The sequence below is a fragment of the Nuphar pumila genome, chromosome 8 (assembly GCF_984573655.1).
Source record: "Nuphar pumila chromosome 8, dmNupPumi1.hap1.1, whole genome shotgun sequence".
Taxonomy (NCBI): Eukaryota; Viridiplantae; Streptophyta; class Magnoliopsida; order Nymphaeales; family Nymphaeaceae; genus Nuphar; species Nuphar pumila.
Window position 1 is genome coordinate 87,181,101 of NC_143256.1, and position 13,267 is coordinate 87,194,367.

The following is a 13,267-nucleotide window of genomic DNA, read 5'->3' on the forward strand; positions in this document are numbered from 1 at the left end:
TTAACTCAAAATATATACCAATGGCCATAGTCAAGGTATATTGAGAGTTAATTTTATTTTAAATTCTATAAAAGCACCAAAAATGTATTTTATTCTTCACTTGAATTTAAATGTAGTTATTACATAATACATTCAAATGACCATAGTCAGGAATGTATTATGTCTTCAACCTCATTTTAATTCCTTTAAAGAATGGAATAGCTTTTCAAAATCCAATTTCAAAAATTCAAATTCATTCATCATTTAGGACAGAACTGCATCATGTTTTCAAAAATTCCTTTTTCAAAACTCCAAGTGATGTAAATATCTTTTTCAATCTTCAATTCTTGTAAAAACCAATTCATCTATTCATTTTCAATTCTATTTCATTTTCAAATCTCAAAAGTTCAATTTAACTTTGAGATTTTAAATGCATTTTATATTCAAAATTTCCAATTCAAAGTTCAATTTGACTTTGAAATTCCAAATTCAAATTATATTCAAAACTCCGAATCAAATCCAAAGTTCAATTTAACTTTGAGATTCTTGATTCATCTTCTAAATTTCAAATCCAAGGTCTAATCTGACTTTGAAATTCATTTATAGTTCAAATTCTCAAATCAATTCAAAAAAATTCAATTTCAAAGTTCCATTTACAACTTTGAAATTCTTGATTCAGCCTCAAAATCAAGTTCATCTTCCTATCTATTCAAAAACCACAGTTTGAGATTGATTCTCAAAAACTTGACCTTTCTTAAATTTTAAATTCAATCTGGGTTGTTCAAAACCCAGATCCATAAATCAAAAGTCCTAGTTGGACTTTCAAAAGCCCAAATCCAAAGCTTAAGCTCTAAATCCCAACTTGGATCCAGATTTCCAAGTATGAATCCAACTTCTATTTTGGATCTCAGATTCAGATCCAAAACCTGTTCTAGGATCCATGATTCAACATGCATATCGGATCTCAGATTACAGATCCAATTCCTCTTTAGGATTCAAATTCCAATTTCACTTTGGATCTTAGATCCAGAGTCCAATTCTACTTTGGATCTCAGATTCAGATCCAAAAACTCCAATTCTTAGGATCCAGAATCCAATTCTACTTTGGAGCTCAGACTTCAGATCCAAAATCCATTCTAGGATCCAGAATCCAATTCTTCCCTGAATCTCACATTCAGATCCAAATCCATCTTAGGATCCAGAACCCAATTCGACATTCGATCTTAGATTTCAGATCCAATTCCATCTTAGGATCTAGAGTCCGACCCTATCTCAGATTTTAAATCCAAATACCATCTTGGATTCCAAAATTTGAATCCAATTCCATTCAAAATTTCAAATCCAAATTCCACTATTCCAATCCTTAAAACCAATTTCATTTCATTCCAGATTTCAAGATCAAGTTCTCATTTCAGATCCTAAATCCAAAAATTCAACTTTGAACCCTATTCAGATTTTGGACTCAGATTTCATCTTGAAGTTCCAAATTTAAATCAATTTCATTTCTCAATTTTTTTCAAATTTCCCAATTCTATCTTTTCTTCTGATTCAATTCCATTTTCTATTCTGATTCAAAGTTCATTTATGACTTTGAAAATTCCTTTCTTCTTCTTTTATCTTAAAACTTCAAATTCCAGATTTATTTTCCCAAGCTCTTGATTATTCTAAAAACTTAGAACTTTAAAATCTTAAGTTCTAAGTTAGGAATCATTTCTTCACTTTATCAATTTCACTTGGAAATTCTTCAAAATATTTTCAAAAAGAGCATACATCTTTTGCATTTTGCACAAGCATGATTCATTGTGCATTTTTAGAGTTAGGATAAATACTTAGATAATTTCTTAGCAAAGCAAAAGGCATTAATTCGACCCTTGGTTCGATTACCCCTGGTAAAGGCGCCAGGAACGGTCGAACCTCGTACCGACGAGCGAATCCCGTCTCTCTATTTTTCCCGCAAATATTTTAAAAACGAAGACGAGTTATTTCAAAATATTTTCAAAATTAAGGTCAAGTGAGACCCGCAAAAGAGTTCCTCTTCTCTTCTTTCTTTTCTCTTCTCTCTTTCCTTCCGTTCTTTTATCTTTTCTCCCTTCAAAAAGGAGGAAAATAAGAGGTTGGAAAGAAAAAGAGAAGGAAGAAAGAGAATATTACGAGAGGAAAAATTTTGCGATGATCACACCCCTTTTTGGATGGAAGAGACTTTGCTGCTGGGCTGAAGAAACGAGCATCAGCCGTTGGAGATTTCCTGCTATTGTTGTCTAACAGCAACGTGAAGGGGTTGATGGCTGAAGCTGGTGGTGGCTCTCCTGCGGTTGGGCTGGAGTGGAGGTGTGCGACAACTGCTGGAGGTGAAAGATCTGCGACTGGTGGTGACCCTCCTGCGGCAACTGCTGGAGGTGGAAGATCTGCGACTGGTGGTGACCCTCCTGCGGCTGAGCTGAAGTGGAGGTGTGCGGCAACTGCTGGAGGTGGAAGATCTGCGACTGGTGGTGATGGTGGAAGACCCTGCAAAACCGAAAATCCCAGCCTCTCTTCAATCGATTTCCCCTTTGCCAAAACCCAATAGAGCAATCTCCTCCCTTGCCAAAAACTCCCAAAAGCAATTTTCCTCCCCTCTTTTTCTTCGTGAGTGCCTCCCTTTTAAAACTTTCCTTTCCTCCAAAAGAAACGCAGGTCCGTTATCATTTTTTTGAAATTTTTTCAAATTGGACTTCAATGCTACCTTTTTAAAAAGGGCGCATCCTTTTTTTTTTTTTCGAATGTTTCATTTCATTTACCTAAGTTCTAGGTAAAAATGAAATTTATTATGTTATTTTTTGTTTTGGAAGTTCGGCTGTGCCATTTAAGGCTGCCTCCTTCTAAAAAAAACTTTATTTAACAAATAAAAAGAGATAAAATAAAAAAATGAGAAGCTTTTATGGAAATGCCACCTCAACCCACTTTTAAAATGCTTTTGAAAATAAAATTTTGTTTTGTTTTTTAAAGTCTTTTATTTTCAATTGGGGTGCTACATGTGTGTGGGCCCACTAACTAAAATATAAATAAATAAATATTGAGAAATTAAAAAGAAAAATTTGCAAAATGAACTTCGGGTGGGTCCCGCTTGAGAATATGAAACTTACCTGGGGGTCTTAGTATGATGCTAGTTAAAAGGTGGGTCCCGCTCGAGATAAAACATTATTTATTTTCAAGAATTTGGAAAAATTGGTTTTTCAGGACAAAAATATAGATAAAATAAATGTGAAAATTTTTGTAAGGAGATTTAAAATCTTTTTGCAAAAAATTTTGAGATAAAATCTTTAAAATCAATATCCAAATATCCAGATTGTTTTTTTCTTGAGGAAGACTTTTGTAATTCAAGGTACTGGGGGTAAAATGGAAAAATTGGTAATTTTGAATACCCAGGGTTTTTTTAAAAAAACCAATTTTGAAAAGTTTAAAAAAAATCAAATCTGGATTGACAATTTTTGAAAATCAAGAGTTCTGGATCTCAATTGACATGCTATGCAGTGAAATGATGCAAAGTGTTCATGCAATGCGATGCAAAGACATGTTTTAGAAAATGTTACTCTGAACCAGGAAGTGGAAATTCTACTTTCTTCTCCAGGAAAAGGATTTTAAAATTTTGCAATTTGAAGATGTCTCTGAACCTAAATATGGAAATTTTGAGGCTCAAGAATTAAATTTTGGACTTTCTGCAAGGTTTAATCTCAGAAAATGACCATTTTGCCCTTCATTGCTTCCGGAGAACTGAAATGTGCCGATTGAGGGCGATGTCAAGAAGGTGAGTGAAAATTTGGGGTGTTTACAGATGCCCCTCTTTGCTACTAAGCCGGCTTATAGTCGAGCTTAGTGGCAAAGAAAACACACCAAATTTGGGCTATATAAAAATGCCTCAGTTAGAAGAATCTGACTGGGTATGAATAAGCTAGCCCGAAGAAGATGGTAGATATGAAATGGAGAATAAAGAGAAAATAGATTCACTCAGTGAGAGCGAAGTTTAGGTTTTTGCCCTTAACCTGGATGGGACAGAAAATGCTCCGTATGGAACAAAGCTCAGGCTTTGACCCTTAACCTGATCAGGCAGAAAATGGAATACCTCATTGAAGGAGGCTCAGGTTTGTACCCTTATCCTGATTGGGTAGAACATGGAATACCTCTTTGCATGAGGCTCAGGTTTGTACCCTTATCCTGATCAGGCGGAACAAAAAGTTGGTATGATGGAACCTTCGGATTTTGCATAATGAATCTGACAGGGATTTTGCAAAAGGAAGGAAAATGGGGTCCCTAAAGCTTGAAAAGGGATTGATTTTGGTCGTCTCATTGCTGAGACTAAATAGTTTTTGAAATTGCCTTTTGTGATAAAATGATTGGTGGTTCGACCTCAAACCGAAATGGGATTGTCTATGGTGGGACAGTGGGGACACAGGGAAGTGTGCAAATCTGAGAGTTCATGCTCTCAAAGAAGGGAATGAATCAAGTCCTTAAGAGGGATGTAAAATTGGTGTCAGGATGTATCAAGGACAGACATCGAGCTCTCACTTCACGTCAGGATAGCTAGAAAATATTGTCAAAATATTGAGAATTTTGTTGTTGATTCAAAGTTTTTGAAGATGTTGCACATTATTGCAAAGATATTTCTTACTTTCTACCCAAAGCATTACCTCCAAACAAGGTTCACTTCGAAGAATCGAGACTTGAAATCCAAATTGCTTGCAATTGACCTTCTTTAAGGAAGCTATCAATTTCCTTGATATGAATAGGAAAGATAATTTGATATTATGAAAGCAGTTGATGAAAGGATATTGATAATAGAATTTCACAAATTTAAAGAGGATTCTTGATAAATTTGGCAGTTTGATATCCTGGGAGCTTCTCTCATGATAATCTTGCTGCACTCTTTTGGCTCTTTTGGGTTTTTTGCTACAGTCTCCTTCATTTTGGAGAGGTTCTGACTTTTCTCTCTTTTCTTTTTCCTCTCTTTTTCTCTTTTGAAAGGGTACGTCACAAGCTCCTTCAACTTGGAGATGTTTTGATCCCTCTTAGATGATGGGTTTGGAGATCTTTGGATGATAGCTGAAATTAAATATCTTTTAGGGATTGTCGAGAGGCTCATCGCATCTGCCTTCATCTCGACAGTGCTTTGGACTTTCCCTGGAAGGATCCGTCACAAACTCCGTCATCTTGGAGATGTTTTGAATCTTCTTTGGCCCCGGGGGTCTACTAGCCTAATTCGCCTTCATCTTGACGACAGGTGAGAGATCCTTTTTGCGGATATTTAATTGCAGCTTAGGTGATTCTGAGGAGACAGGGTTTGATGAATACTCTTTTTTTTTTTCCAACGCTCAGGATATTTTCACTGCCTCGTCTTTTACAAGAATAGCCTTTAAAGATGCGCCATTGACTGCGATCAATATCGATCATCTACGACTTTTCAATAACATTGAATCTTCTTTTCTGGCCATATCAAGGATTTATCCTTCATCCTCTTGGTTGGCCAATGGAAAGAATTTGAATTTTGAATCTCTTTTTGCAAAAGCTTCACTCTTTTGGAAGTGATGCTGAAGGTAAACTGAGGTAACGATTTGTATAATAAAGTTCTGAAATCAACAGATAATTGATTCACAAATTGACAACATTTTCTTGAAATCTTAGGTGAAAGAAAGCATTTGAGGTTCGTCTCGATACATCCGTGACGAAAATTCTCCTCTTTTTTTCCCCAAAAAGAGAGACTCAGGCTTAGCCCTTACCTGAATGGGAAATGAGAAATACTCCTCTCTTCCCTGAAGAGGAGGTGTTTGCAAAATGAACTTTCGAAGAGTAATTAAGCTTTCGTCAAAGCTCCCTAATATTAGGCTTCTCTTATGGAAAGGGGGTCAATAAATAGTGAGGTCTGAAAGTCGGGTCATGAAAGGAACGAGTCCATCATACTCTCCCTAAAGAGGGTCCTCCATGACGAAAATGGCCTAGTATGAAATTGGGGGGTCACAAGAAAAACGAGTCTCCGTCGAGACTCTCCCTTAAAAAGGGTTCCTTGGGTGAAATTAGAAATTGTTTTGCAAACGGTTCACAAAGACGCGAGTCCCTTCAAACTCTCCCTGAAAAGGGACTAAGTGAACAAATTGGATAGCATGCGAAAAGAACGAGCTCCCTCGAACTCTCCCTAAAAAGGGTCTCTCGCAAGAGAAAATGATTGAAATTGGATATTGAGATTGATAGACCCAAAGGTCAAAATTGGAAATTGGGAAATTGGTTGCTGAAAATTGAATGACCCGAAGGTCAAAATTGGATGACCTGATGGTCGAAATTGAGAATTGGTTGACCAAAAGGTCGAAATTGTGTGACTCGAAAGTCGAAATTGAGAATTGAGTGACCTAAAGGTCAAAATTGAAAATTGAGTGACCCGAAGGCCAAAGATTGGAAATTGATTGACCCGAAGGTCGAAAATTGGAAATTGATTAACCCGAAGGTCGAAGATTGGAGAATTGCCTGATTTGAAGATTTAAATTGGAATTTGAAGAGCAAAATATCAAATTTGAGCAATTGACAGACCCTGATGATTGGAAATGACTTGAATCAACAAAGGAGAATGATGAGTTCGAGTCAGAGCTCGAATAAAATATAGAGATCACGAGTCGGAACCCGGATCAACAAAAGAAAATGATGTGAAATAAAACCCGAGTTGGAACTCGGTTTTTCGAAAAGTTTGGGATTTTGAAAATGTACCAGTTTAAACATTGGATTTTGAAACAATACCAGTTCGAGCACTGGGTTTTAGTTCAGTATTGGTGATTACCTTCCAATTTTGAATCATTAGAAATTGTGATGGGACTGTTTGTTGAAATCCCAATACTGACGGGATTGTTGTTAATGTAGTTGAATGCAAATGAATATGAATTGATGCACATGAATGCACAAGTGTGTGAAATGAGGAATTTGTTTATCCTGCCTGCATACAGAACAAAATTTTAAAAATGCCCCAGTGTAACTGAGAAAGAAAGTTGAATCATTATTTGAAGGAAACGGGAAGATTACAAGAGGAGACTAAATGTTTCAGGTGTAGAACTTTTTCAATTGTCGAGCATTAATGGGATCTGGCAATTCTACCCCATCGGCGTTGATGAGCCGATATGAGTAGCGGGGTAATGTTTCTTTGACAACATAGGGGCCTTCCCAATTTGATGACCATTTGCCGCCTGGACGATGCTTGAGATAAGCTGTGGATCGAAGTACTAAATCATTGACTTTGAATCTTCTTTCGATGACAGATTTTGCATATTGCCTGGCTACTCTCTGGCGATAGGATTGAGCATGCTCTGCTGCTTTCAGCCTTCTCTCATCGAGCAAGTCTAACTGTACTAGTCGATGTTGCTGATATTGATCAAGAGGTAATTGCAGAAGCGATGCGAATTTCAAAGTGGGCTTCTGAACATGTAGCGGCAACACTACTTCTGTTCCATAGACCAGCTCTGATGGAGTAGCATTCGTTGGAGTGCGAATAGTGGTCCGGTTGGCCCATAGTGCATCGTGGATCTTCTCATGCCAGTCACGGCCTGTTTCCACAGTTCGCTCCAAGATACGAATTAAAATCTTGTTGGTGGCCTCTGCCTGACCATTCCCTTCAGGATAATATGGGGCAGAGAAATGATGATAAATCTTGAACTTTGAGCAGAATGTCTTCATCTTTTCATTCTTGAAATGACTGCCATTATCTGATACAATGTCATGCGGGATGCCGAAACGACAAAGGATGCTTTTGTGAATAAAAGAGACCACGTGTCAGCCTTCTACTGTACGAAGAGTGATAGCTTCTACCCACTTGGTGAAATATTCTGTTGCGGCAAGGAAGTATTTGTGGCCATTTGAAGCTGAAGGAGTGATGGGACCTACGACATCGAAGGCCCACATGGAGAACGGCCATGGAGAAACAACAGACTGTAAATAAGTTGCCGGAGCATGAATAGAAGGTGCGTGTATCTGGCATTGCACACACTTCTTCACATAATGATAACAGTCTTGTTGCATAGTCTTCCAGTAGTACCCTGCTCTTATGATTTGCTTGACAAGGGTTTGGTAGCCGACGTGGCCACCACAAACGCCTTTGTGTGCTTCTCGCACGACTTCTTTGGCTTCTTCTTCATCTAAACATCTGGAATACTCTGAGTTGAATCCACGACGATAGAGGACATTGGCCAAAATGAAATATCGAGTGGACATACGTTGGATTGCTCGCTGCTCTTTCCTTGAGAGTTCTGGAGAAAATTCGCCGGTTTCTATGAAAGTTTTAATGTTGTAATACCAAGGTTTCTTTCTTTGCTTAGCCTGGTTTACTTGTTCCGCTGGAAGGAAAGCAGGTTGGTCAAGTCTGCCAATTTCAAAAGAGCGACAAGATTCTCCATTTCTGAATGCCGTAATGGAGCCTAAACTGGCTAGACTATCGGCCACTTGATTAAAATCTCTCTTGATGTGAAATAACTGAAATTCTTCAAACTTGCTGACAAGAGCTGAAACAATTTTCTGATAGGGGAATAACTTCTGATCTTTCACTTGCCATTCGGCTTGAACTTGATTGACGACGAGTAATGAGTCACCGTAAGCGTGCACTCTCTTGACATTAAAGTCTAGTAGAATTTTTAGACCTTGAATCAGGGCTTCATACTCAGCCATATTATGGGTACATTGAAAATCTAACTTGAGAGAAAATGGAATCATTTCTTTCTCTGGAGTGATTAATAAGATCCCAATGCCTATTCCAGCCATGTTCTTAGAACCATCGAAAAATAAATTCCAGACTGGAGATTACTGGATATTGCAAATTTGCTCATCAGGGAAGTCATCTTCGGCTTGTACTTCTTCTGCCAGAGGAAAATCTGCCAATTGATCTGCAATTGCTTGGTCTTTGATTGATTGCTGCGAGACATATTCTAAGTCATACTGCATCAATAAGACTTGCCATTTGGCAACTCGTCCGCTGAGAAAAGGTTGCTCCAAGATGTATTTGAGATGATTGAGTTTAGACAAGATTTTGACTTCTGATGCTAGCAGGTAGTGTCTTAGCTTCTGACACATCCATACCAGAGCTAGGCAGGTCTTCTCTATTTGGGAATATTTCTTTTCATAGTCTATGAAAGTCTTACTCACATAATAGATGGCGTGCTCTATCAGGCTGCCTTCTTTGTATTGTGCCAAGAATCCGCCACATGCGACTTGATTGACTGAGATGTATAACAGAAGAGGTTTTCCCAATTATGGCGGATTCAGGATTGGAGGATTAAGAATATACTTCTTGATTCTATCGAACGATTGTTGACACACTGGTCCCCATTCGAACTTAACTCCTTTTCTGAGCAAATGGTTGAAAGGTTCACATCTCATCGCCAAGTTGGAAATAAATCGCCGGATTGATTGCATGCGTTCCTGAAGGCTACGCAACTCTTTGAGATTTTTTGGGGGTGGCATATCAATGATAGCCTTGGCTTTGGCCGGGTCAACTTCAATTCCCTTTTTACTGACCAGAAAACCCAACAGTTTACCTGATTCGACTCCAAAGACACATTTTTGCGGGTTAAGCCTTAACTTGTAAAGAATGAGTCTCTTAAAGACTTGATCAAGGGCTTCGAGGTGATCTTCTCCCTCTTTAGATTTCACGAGAATATCGTCAACATACGCATCCATGATTTTGCGCATTTGATCATGAAAGATAACGGCCATTGCCCGTTGATATGTTGCTCCAGCATTCTTGAGCCCAAAAGGCATAACTGTATAGCAAAAAGTGCCCCAAGGCATAGTAAAGGAAGTTTTAGATTGGTCGCGGGCGGCTAACTTAATCTGGTTGTAGTCGAAATATCCATCCATGAAGGAGAACATGGCATGTCCTGCTGTGCTGTCAATCAGAAGATCAATGCTTGGCAGTGGATAGTCATCCTTCGGAGTTGCCTTGTTGAGGTCTCTGAAGTCTATGCAAATCCTGACTTTGCCGCTTTTCTTTGGGACAACGACGATATTGGCTAGCCAATCTGGATAGTCAATAGGTCGGATAAATCCTGCTTTGAGCAGATCTTCAAGTCCTTCTTTGACTTGTTGCTCTATTCTAGGATCCATTTTTCTCAGCTTTTGCTTAACTGGCTTTACATCTGGCTTCAAAACGAGTCGGTGTTCGACCAATTTGGGATCTAAACCCAGCATATTTTCATATGTCCACGCAAACACTTCTTCATGTTGCTTGAGAAAATTTGTAAGCCTTTCTTTCTCTTCCGGACTTAAACTGGTACCGATCTTGGGATCTTCCTCCGAGCTGATATTGACATCTTCAGTAGGATCTTGTACTAGAGCGGATGGTTCATCCTGCTTCTGAGCTGAGGCGAACTCTGGTAATTCCTGAAGAGACGGATCAAATTCTGCATAATCATCTAACTGTTTTGCAATCTTGTCATCTCATGTGCTTGCTTTGACTCGATGAATTGCTGCCGATTTCTGGAAAGCCTTTGGATTGATAACGAGTTTCTTGATTGCTCGGGAAGACATTTCTGAAATTTTGGATAAGAAATGGGATTCAGGAAAAATCGTCCATCATACGACAAACCATCATTTAAAAAGAATTATGCATAAAATGACATTGAGTTATAAAATGAGGACGTAGAGACAAAAGAGGTAGATGGCATCCAGATAGACAAAGAAAATTGACATTTTATTGATTTGAATTGATAAAAGACATTGAGACATTTATTTTGAAAGGAAATAGAAAGGAAATGCAACAACAATTCTCAATGTGCCCCTTTAACAAAAACAATCTTCTTTGGTGAGCTCCCGCCGGAAAACCCTAATCCTGCCGTGTGGGGACGATGCTTTTGGATCATTGGCTCGACACGACCATCTTTATTTTTGCCCAGTCCTTTAAAGGGTTGATAACCATGCTTCAGAAGTAAGTTGAATCCCTTTCTTACTTTCATGAATTGTGGAAACAATGGATGATCTTTGACAGTGTCGTAGCTGACACGACCTCCAATCTTGAAGAACTTGAAACCTCTCCATCGGGTCATGGCTACAGTGTGCAGGGATAATTTTGATGTTGCCTGGAGTATTTCCCGACTTTCTTTGAGACTGATTTCTTCATTCTCTCTGATGCTAGGAATATCTGCAGTGAATGATGGTCGAGGGATCATAGGCTGTGGGAGCCTTTCTTCCGGGTCCTCTCCGAGCACTGTTGTAATCATTCCACCTTTGGACCATTTTACGCATTGATGCAATGTGGAAGGCACTGCATTTGCATTATGAATCCATGTCCTTCCGAGCAGCAAATTGTAGGTGGGTGGCACATTGACCACATGAAAAAGCACTGAATGTACCGAATAATTAATGAATACTTCCAGGAATATCTTACCTTTTGTCGTCTGACCATGGTTGTCAAACCCATAGATGGTGATAGGGTCTGGAATGTATTCTTCTTCCTTAATGCCTAGCGCTTTTGCAGTCATTTCAGGACATATATTGAGGTTGCTGCCTCCATCTACTAGCGCATGGGGTACTGTCATTCCCCTTACCCGAACGACGATGTAAAGAGCATTATTCTAAAAGGAATGAGGCTTTGGAAGGTCCTCATCCGAGAAAGTAATCAGCGCATTAGTCATGGCTGAATTCACAATTTGTGCCATGTCTTCAAGAGTAGTACTGGGCTTAACTTTGATCTTTCTGAGCAGATCATCCAGTACTTGCTGATGCTTGCAGGAACTCTTGGCCAAATCAAGAATGGAAACATTGGATAGAGCGGTCAGAGGCTTCTGACTTGAATTCTCCGGCTTGGGCTTGATGATTTGATTGAGAAAATCAGGAAGTCCCTTTGACTTGGGGACTGACTTTACAGGTGCTTCAGAAATTTTCATCTTGCCCAATGCTGAGATTAGATCCATCTTCTTAGAATCAGGAGTTGCTTGTCATAGTACTGACACCTGGTGCTGAACCTGGAGATCTTGTGCAGAACACGACTTGATGTGTTTGTGAGGTAAGAATGGTTGTGCGGACACCACTGCCGTGGTGTGTGAAGGAAAAAGCTGCTTAAGAATGTCCATTTTTTCTTCTTCTTCTCCTTCTACCAATAAATTCTTGTCAATAAGATCCTGCACAATGTTCTTGAGAACGAAACAGTTCTCAGTGCTGTGTCCCACTGTTCTGTGGAACTTGCAGAATTGATCCTTCTATTTCCCCATAGGCACACGGGGATCAGCCAGTCTAGGCAACTTGACCATCTCTTTCGACAGCATATACTCGAGCACATCTTCGAGTGATTGGTCGAGAGGAGTAAACTTTCGGTCATAACTCCATCCTTCATGTTTAACTTTTTCACGCAATTTTGGCCCTTGGTCTTGCTGTATTGAGGAGCAGGCTTCATTTTCTGATCTCCTTTATTGTTGGGATTGCCTGCACCGTAGCAGTAATCTTTCTTCTGCCCTTTATACTAATTTCGGCTATTGTTGTTGTTGTTGGCAGAGAAGGTAAAGTGAGCTTTCTTCTTCTGCTCACCTTGGGGATTACTCTTGGAAAAGGTGAAGCCTTCATAGACTCCATTCTCTACGCTCAGCTCGAGCCATTCTGCTCGCTCAGTTAATTCAATGAAGGTCCTAGACGGTGCAGTAGAGATTAATCCTCTTAATGGCTGCGAAAAATTATTGAGGATTAGGGACAGGGCGTGCCTTTCTGAAATGGGATCTCTCATTTTATTACAGGCTGACCTCCACCTGTGAATGAAGTCCCGTGCTTTTTCATTCTCATTCTGCCTCAGACTGCAAAGATGACTTAATGTCGGGAGTGCTTCTGTGTTGAACAAGAAGCGTTCAATAAATAAATTCACCACTTTATCGAACTCCTTGAGCTCGATGGGATTGATATGCTCAGCATACCATTTAGCTGCAACTCCTTCCAAGCTGCGAGGGAAACACAGGAACAGTGCTCTGTTATCTCTCTTGAATCTTGAACACTCTGCGAAGAAAGTTGCGAGATGGGCTTTCGGATCGCCAGAACCATCGAACTTGATGAATTTTCCGGGAAGGTTTTCGAGATCGTCATCCCCTTCGAGGCCGTCATAGAAGTCCTCACTAGTGAAGACTTTCTTGCCCTTGTCGCGGGCTTGGAGATCCTTAACAACTCGGGCCATTTCCCTGAATTGCGACTGCAGGGGTTCTTCTGTAACTTGATTCTTTGCTTTGCGGCTCCTCCTTTGTTCTCGCCCACGTTTCTGAAATGCCAGTGGCACCTCATATTCTTCCTCAGTGTCTTCAGTTGAGTCGGATTCATC